We start from the raw sequence: 8122 nt of genomic DNA, 5'->3' as shown, positions 1-8122 counted from the left end.
CTAGTCAAGGACCACACCTTGAATAGTAATGCCCAATTAAACCTCATCTCTTACCACCCTTCCCTTACCTCACTACATTCCAGCCCCACTGGTTTCCTTATCCTCAATTATGCTAGGCTTGTTACGGTCTCAGGGCCTTTGAACATGCTTTTCAATTCATTCTGGGTGCCCTTACTAGCATTTATTCTATCTTCTTTTGATGACATCATCCTGATTTCCTTACTTCTCTCCCTTGGTGTGTGATCTGATGAAACAGTTAATTAAGGCATCAAGGGATGAACATGTGTCAGAAGATAAGCCAGTGGAAGACTCCCTCCCTGGAATTTGAACTGTGAGCAGAGTGATGAAAATGGCCAGAGTAGTACTGCCAGGATGAGAATACTGATTCTGTGGGACCATAAGAGTCACCGTTTATTGATCTTTACAAGACTGTACTACTGGCATCCTTTTAATGCTGGGAGTATCATCATATTCTTCAAGTAAATTGCCTTTTTTAACCTAAATTGACTAGAGTTGGTTCCTGTGGCTCACAACCTGGGAAGCCTTCTTCTTTAAGTCTCAACTTATGTCAGCTTTTCAGAAAGGTTTCTTTGACAATATGTATAATATAGGTCCCTCCTTTAATTCTCAAATGATTTTTCTGCATATATTAAGATAAGCTTTTAGTTTAAATATATTAATATGGTGAATCATATTAATAGATTTTATAATGTTATCTTAAATTCAACATTGTTTGGTCATAGTTTTTTGTTTTTTAAAGCTTTGCTAGTTTTAGTTTACCAATGTTTTATTTGGGATTTTTGCATATTCATTCAAAGTGAGATTGGCCTATGATTTTTCTTACCTGTATTGTCTTTGTTCAGTTTTAGTATCAACAGTATACTGCCCTCATGGAATTAGTTGAATAGTTTTCACTTTTTATTCTATGAAATGGTTTGTGAAACTTTTATTATCTCTTCCTTGAAGGTATGGTGAACTTACCTTTAAAACGTTCTGGAGTTGATTTTTTGAGGGAAGGGTTGTAGATTTTTTAAAAAAAATAAATTTATTTATTTATTTAGGGCTGCGTTGGGTCTTTGTTGCTGCGTGCGGGCTTTCTTAGTTGCGGCGAGCGGGGGCTACTCTTCGTTGTGGTACGCGGGCTTCTCGTTGCGGTGGCTTCTCTTGCTGTGGAGCACGGGCTCTAGGCGCGCAGGATTCAGTAGTTGTGAATCATGGGCTCTAGAGCACAGGCTCAGTAGTTGTGGCACACGAGCTTAGTTGCTCTGCGGCATGTGGGATCTTCCCAGACCAGGGCTCGAACCCGTGTCCCCTGCATTGGCAGGCAGATTCTTAACCACTGCGCCACCAGGGAAGTCCTGTAGTTTTTGTTTTTTGTTTTTTGTTTTTTTTTTTGAGTGCTACTTCAATTTCCCTAGCCTGCTTAGGTTTCTTATATCTTCTCGGGTGTTTAGGTAAATTAAAACTTTTTTCCTAGGAAATTGTTTATTTGGTATTTTGGGGGGGGCATTTTTTCATATTTATTATTTAAAGTTGTTCATAGTATTTTCTTAGAATTTAAAAAAATACTCTATCAATAGTTGATACCTAATATTATATTTTGGTCGTATAACATGGGCTGTATGCCATGTATCCTTTTACATTTGTTGAGATTTGCATTATAGCATAATATGGTGCTATTTTGGGAAAGAGTCCATATGTGCTTGAAAAGAATATTTACATGTTCTGTGTGTTGTCTAAATATTCTATATTCTTACTAATGTTTTGTCTGCTGGATTTATTGGGTACTTAAAATGGTGTATAAAATTCTACTTTGATTGTGATTTGCCAACTTTTCTTTGTAAGCTAGTCAATTCTTGCTTTAAATATTTTGAGGCTATGTTTCTAGATGCATACTGGTTCAAGATGGTTATAACTTCTTTGCAAATTTTTCCACTTATCATTCTTTTATAGTTCTATTTATCCTGAATAACAATGCTTTTGACTTCAGGTCTGTTTTTTCCCCCCCCCCCGGATAAGCTACACTAGCTTTCTTTTGGTTGTTACTCCCTTTGCATATCTTTCCCCCTCATTTTACTATCACTTTTTGGTGTCCTTTAAGTTTTTGTATTATGTCTTGTTAAAAAGAATACAACGGACAATCTTTTAATTGGCAAGTTTACCCCATTTACCTCTTTTAGAGATTATTCATGATTTCCTCTATCTCATTTTGTATTTGCCATTTACAACACCTTTAATTTGCTCCTTTCCCATCCCTACTCCCGTTTTCTATTGAATAATTATGTTTTCTTCATTCCCCTTTTTACATCTACTTGTTTGAAAATTATATTCAACTTCTTTGCTCTCCATACTTTCTTGCATCTCACCCCTTATTCCTGGGTTCAATTTTCAACTTGTTGAAGACATCCTTTAGAAGTTCTTTCAATAAAAGTGTCTCAGGAATAAATGCTGTTTTTCCTCTGAAAATGTCTTCATTTGCCTTCACTTTTAAATGGTAGCTTAACTTGGCACAAATTCTAGGTTGACAATTGCAATTATTTTATTCTAGTATTTGAAGATATTTCATTGACTCCTAGTTTCTATTGTGGCTATTGAGAAGTCAGCTGCCATTCCTTTGTATTTTATTTTTCTTTGTTTATTTAAGAACTTCTGTTTTTCTTTGATCTTCTTTAAATTTCACTACAATGTACCTAGTTATGAATTTATTTTTTGTTTCTTTAGGGTATATTCCTGGATGGGAATTGCTATGTCATAGAAAATGTTATTTTCCAGCCTTTTCAGATAATGCCAAATTGTTTCCCAAAATGACTGTCTTGATCCACATTCCTGAGTTCCTACATCTTTATATTACATTATGTCATCTGAATTTTTGCATGCTTATTTTGTAATAACTTTGTCAGCAAATAGAGTGAGACTGCTTCTCAGTGAACCAAATAAGAAAGGAAAAGTTGAAATTGTATGTCAGTCATTTTATATATAAGACCGGGAAGCAACTCATCTCAAGGGAAACAGTGACCAGGTCATTTTTTAAGGCATTTAGACTTAAACAGAACTTCTTTTGTTTGTTTTTTTGGTCTGACCTTTCTCAATTCCTTAAACTTTGTTGAAAAATCCTTTTGATATCTTTTTTTGTGTGTTCTGAACTTTTCACTTATTTTCTTACAAGATGAATTTATTCATTAGCTTAGAATTTGGTAAAGAAATGGGAGACTTTCTAATCTTCGGCCAAAAATTCCCTGAGACAATTTTTAGAAGTTCTGTTTAGTACTTTTTCAAATGTGTGTATTCCATACATATATGGATTCCTATGGATTCTTTATGGATTCTATTTCTTCTTTTTCACAGTAATAATTTTATTTTTTTCTTTTCAAAATGAAAGTATCGTTTTATCTGTCTAAAATTACTTTTTTCTGGTTATAAATATAATAATGCCTAGAGTAATTTTAATGTCTCTAGTTGATCTCAGTGATTAAAGAAACTGCCTGCATTCTTTTCATTATTCAGGGAAAACTACTTCTAAACCATTTTAGACAATTAGGTAATTGGGTGTCTTGTCTTTTTAGTTGTTGTTGCTGTCTTACAATATATTGGAGGTAGGAAATTCTACAATTTTATATGCTATTTGTACTTTTAGGAGGATATAAAAAACTGTCAGACACAAAGTCCTAATTTTCTTTTGTCTTTCCAAGGAGATAATTAGTGGCTATTAGTATCATGTGCCATATTAACCCTTCCTGCTCTTGAAAACCATAATTAAGATGTCTATCAACCTTACTGTCTAACCTACTTAAAAAAGTACATTTTCCCAATCTGTTTTCTTTTGGTTTGACTTCATTCATCACAGTGGGGAGAATAAATGCTTCTGCAGGGTGTAGCACAATTCTTCTGCCTAAATGCAGTACAAATAACACATTACCTTGTTTGTAACTGAAAGAACTATACCTATTGTGATCTGAAGAGCAGAATAAAGTCAGATTAAAATGTTCTGTACTCAACATGTCTTTATTTAAGGAATGAACAAAACTTTTTTTTTTAAACCTGTAAAATGTGGACGTTATTTTTTACTTTTTTCAATGTCATGCAAGAAATCTCTGATTTAATATAAAGCCAATTTCAGATAATTTAATGAAGAAATGCTTATAGAGATACTCTAACTATGCTTACACTAGCCTTCATAGTAATATTCCCAATTCTGACTTTTACTTATGACTTTCTTAAAGGCAGGACTGTATTAAGTATTGACTATCTTTACAACTAATGAAAGTCTAAGGATATATAGAATATATAGTCAAAGGATACACAGAATAGGAAAGTACCTTTGATGGCCTTTACTTATTTTAGTGTAATTTGATTTAAAGTTTTTTTGTATTTAAATTTTGAGTAGGTAATATTCAAAAGGTTTAAAATTCTAAAGGCACAAAAAGATACACAATAGGGAGTCTTCTTCCTATTCCTCAGGTCTCCCCAGATCAGTCATGGTTACAAGTTACAGCCAAGCGTATTCTACAGGTGTTCTAAGTGATAGCTTCCTGTCGCTCCTTTGTCTAAAAGATGAGGTTGAAGGATGTGAAGCCTGTAATGGGCTCTTAAAGACGCCTTATTTTGAAGCAGAAGCAGGGCCAGAATCTAGGTTTCCTGACATTCTAGTTCATAACTCTTTGTAATCTTTGCAGTAAGCCACATTACCTCTTTAAAATTTTTAGTTGGTAACTGGTTCATCAGTATGGATGTTCCACTCCGGGTAATTTAAGTTTAAAAGTAGCTTGGTTTGAAATTGGAATACCTGGGGTGCGGAGGTCTTACCAGAAAGGCGGTAGGGAACGAGATTTTTTGGTTCATTAAAGGATGCAAGGGTTTTAAAAGGCTGACCTAGGGTTTAATCACACTGTTTGACTTTTGCTGCGTCTAGGGGATGGCGCGCGCGTGTCAGGCCCAGAGTGCTGACGTCAGCACGGGTCCCACTCAGGCGTCGGGGAACTAGTGTTCAGCGCTCGGGCTGCTCGCACCTCTAACAACGCGACTCGGACTTTAAGGCGTTGGCCTTGGCCCCATCCATCTCGATCTCCGCCTGGACACGGTGCGGAAGGGATGAGGCCTCGTCCTCACCTCTTCTGCGGGTCGGGTGAGTGCGGTGCAGGAAAGCGGCGAGACGACGCCAAAGCCAGGCCCGCCGAGGGGTAGCCCGCCAGCTGGGCCTCGGGATGCTTCGGCCCAACAGCCAGAAGGGGCTAGGCCAGCTAGCTCTGGCCTCTCGGTCCGATCCCCTTCTGACCCCACGGCCTCCACTCCTGTGGGGCGCACGGCAGGCGGCAGTATTCCACAGCCAATCCCCTCAGCCATCATACCCCTTTCCCCGCCAAAAGCAGATCCTTCAGCCTCGCTCCAGAAGCCCGCCCCACCCTGCCCTGCCCTGCCCTTCCAGAAAGGACCGGTCACGAGGCCAAGAACGCGACTCCGCGGACTGGACATCTCTCCGAGCTGGACCTGAGCAAGCAGCTAGACTCGGCGTGAGACTGGGAAGGAGCCTTAGCGAGCAGCTCTGTGGCCCAATGATTTTCATCTACCTTCGGGTGCGGACCAATGAGGCGCGTGGGGCGGGACTTCCGCCTCGCCTCGGTGTTGTCGTTTGTGCTCCGACTCCAGGCAGTGGGGGTCGGTGAGAAGATTCAATCATGAAGTCGCGGTAGGGACTTCTCCCGCAGCGACGCGGCTGGCGAGCGTATTTGTGTTGCGGGGTCAGGCTTCCAGGTAAGAGCCTCCCCCGCGTCGCGGCGGCCGGGCGGCGGGTTGTTTCCCGTGGGGCCTGGCCGAGAGAACACACCCCCTCTCCGGCCCTGGAGCTCCGAGGCGGCTCCGCCGCTGAGCCCTTGGCTGCTCCTCCCCAGGCTGGGCGCGGAAGAAACTAGGTGTTTTTTTTTTTTGCAAAAGGTAAAATAAAAAGCCCTGCTCTCGGAGGGCCGAGTTCCCCTTGCATTCCCACCCCATGAGTTTGTGTATATCTGAAGGTGTTGGGTTATTCGTTTTGCTTCTTACATTCCCCTCTTGAGGTGGCTGGAACCTGGGAAGACGTTCGGAGGGCTTCTCTTGGTCCAGCACTTGCCGCAGCGTCCCCGGGCGAAGCCGCTCGACTTTAGTTGAGGGAACTCTTGAGTTTTTGGAAAAAAGAGGGCAGGCGCCTCCTTTCTTTCTAACCTCCCCCCACCCCCACCCCGGAAGCTGGATAGAAGGTGGGACGTGACTCTCTTAGGGACAGATACCGCGTCCCTGCCCCCTTAAAGCTGGAAGCTCTCCCTTATTGAGTTGACCCGCACTGATAAGAGAACTCTGTCCCAGAGAGGGAGTGGATCGACACCGAAGCCAAGCGATCCCAGAAGCACTCACGCGTATTTGGTGGCAGCCACTGAGTGTTCTCTGCCAGCGTTTTGGTAAATTCCTCCACTTTGTCCTAATCTGACAATAGTATATCTCCAAAACTATCGTTTCATCTTCAGTTTCAGCACCGTGGGCAGCTGCTCAGGTCCAGTGTTGCTGCCCCACACTTGTCAACTCTTGTCAGTGATGCAGCAGGAACAGTGAAAACTAATGCATTCCTTTCAACAATGATCTGTTGTTCTCCAAGGAGAACATCTGCAGTTTTCGATACAATATAAATAGCTAAGATGGGTGTGCCGCCGAAGAGTTCTAGTTAGAGAAACATCAATTCAAGGTTTAAGGAAGGGCTTTCAAGGATTTAATCTATTTAAGGACAAATTTTAATGGGTCGAGGAGATTAGCTCCACTTCAGAGTAGGAAAACTGGACTGTGGTAGCAGTTTAAAAGAACTTTAAACAGGAGGTAAGAAGTGTCGTGCAGGGCCCATGGGGATTTGGGAATCAATTTAGTGCATTGGCATTCACATTAGAAAGAAAGAAAAAAATATCAGAGAATATCCTATGGAGTAAGAGTAAATATTATTTCATGAAGCTTTTGTTTCAGGTTTTTAAAAAGAATATATGAGTGTGAAGAGGAAGATGTAAATGTATACCATATCATTGTGGATTATGGCAAAACACTGTATCCTGAATTTGGGAGTCAGGCCGGGTTCACCCTTCAGCTGTGCCACTTACTAATTCTGTGATATTATCTGTAAATAAGGGAAGGAGTGTAAGAATTAATTGAAATAAAATATGTCTGTTTACATAGTTAAGCCTCAAAGTAGTTGTTTTTGTTGTTGTTGATTTTTGGAAATGTTTGGCTAGAAGCCCAGTTATTTCTCTCTGTGTCAGGAATGACAACTGGTTTAATAATATATTTTTTATCTCTCCCTTTATTTGAAGCCAGCAGCTTCATGTCTCCATGTGTAATAGTAAATCATGTGGACAAAAATGTTAATTTGCAAGGTTTAATATTGAAGGATTTGGAGTAAGTTCTCATCTATCCTTGTTTAAAGCTCATTTCTCTCACGCATTTTGCAGGGGCCTAAACTGTTATTAGCATTCAGCACCCTTCCTTTGATATTTTTCTGCATCCCAGAATAACATAGATTTATCAGAAGTTTTTTTTTTTCTTTTTAAATATTTGATTGCCATCTTGCCTGCTTTTTTAATCAAGATTTTGCCAAGGGTGAACAAGGTATTAAATGATAGGTTTTTTTGATTTTATTTTATTTATTTATTTTTGGCTGCTTTGGGTCTTCGTTGCTGCGCGCGGGCTTTCTCTAGTTGCAGCGAGCGGGGGCTATCTTTCGTTGTGGTACTTGGGCTACTCATTGCGGTGGCTTCTCTTGTTGTGGAGCACGGGCTCTAGGCGTGCGGGCTCAGTAGTTGTGGCTCGCGGGCTCTAGAGCGCAGGGTCAGTAGTTGCGGTGTGTGGGCTTAGTTGCCCCACGGCATGTGGGATCTTTCCGGACCAGGGATCGAACCTGTGTCCCCTGCATTGGCAGGCGGATTCTTAACCACTGCACCACCAGGGAAGCCCTATCAGAAGTTTTTCAGACACTAATTTTAGCAAAGTAAGGGCAGGACTAAGGGAATGATAAGTTTATCTCTTCGAACTAAATTGGATAGGAAGGCATTTTATGTTTTATAGTTTTTGCCATAAAGATGTATGAAATGAAATGGCTTGGTCAAATATCGTGGTATGC

At 40.5% G+C, this 8122-nt stretch overlaps 1 protein-coding gene across 2 annotated transcripts in view; it reads left to right on the top strand.

Annotated features, from left to right (window-relative positions):
- The first annotated feature begins 5478 nt into the window (after positions 1-5478).
- The window catches only part of RNF13 (ring finger protein 13), a 139062-nt gene continuing 136418 nt past the window's right edge, over positions 5479-8122 (top strand). The window contains exon 1 of one of the 2 annotated variants that reach the window (XM_029214044.1): positions 5479-5748. The gene's annotated coding sequence lies outside the window, so the exon portion shown is untranslated. The remainder of the gene's footprint in view (positions 5749-8122) is intronic. The other variant, XM_029214042.1, reaches the window with a different exon arrangement.

This window comes from Monodon monoceros, unplaced genomic scaffold (genome assembly GCF_005190385.1).
Source record: "Monodon monoceros isolate NGI ecotype Baffin Bay Population unplaced genomic scaffold, NGI_Narwhal_1 Super_Scaffold_11, whole genome shotgun sequence".
NCBI classification, from domain to species: Eukaryota; Metazoa; Chordata; class Mammalia; order Artiodactyla; family Monodontidae; genus Monodon; species Monodon monoceros.
This window is presented reverse-complemented; position numbering and strand designations above follow the sequence as displayed.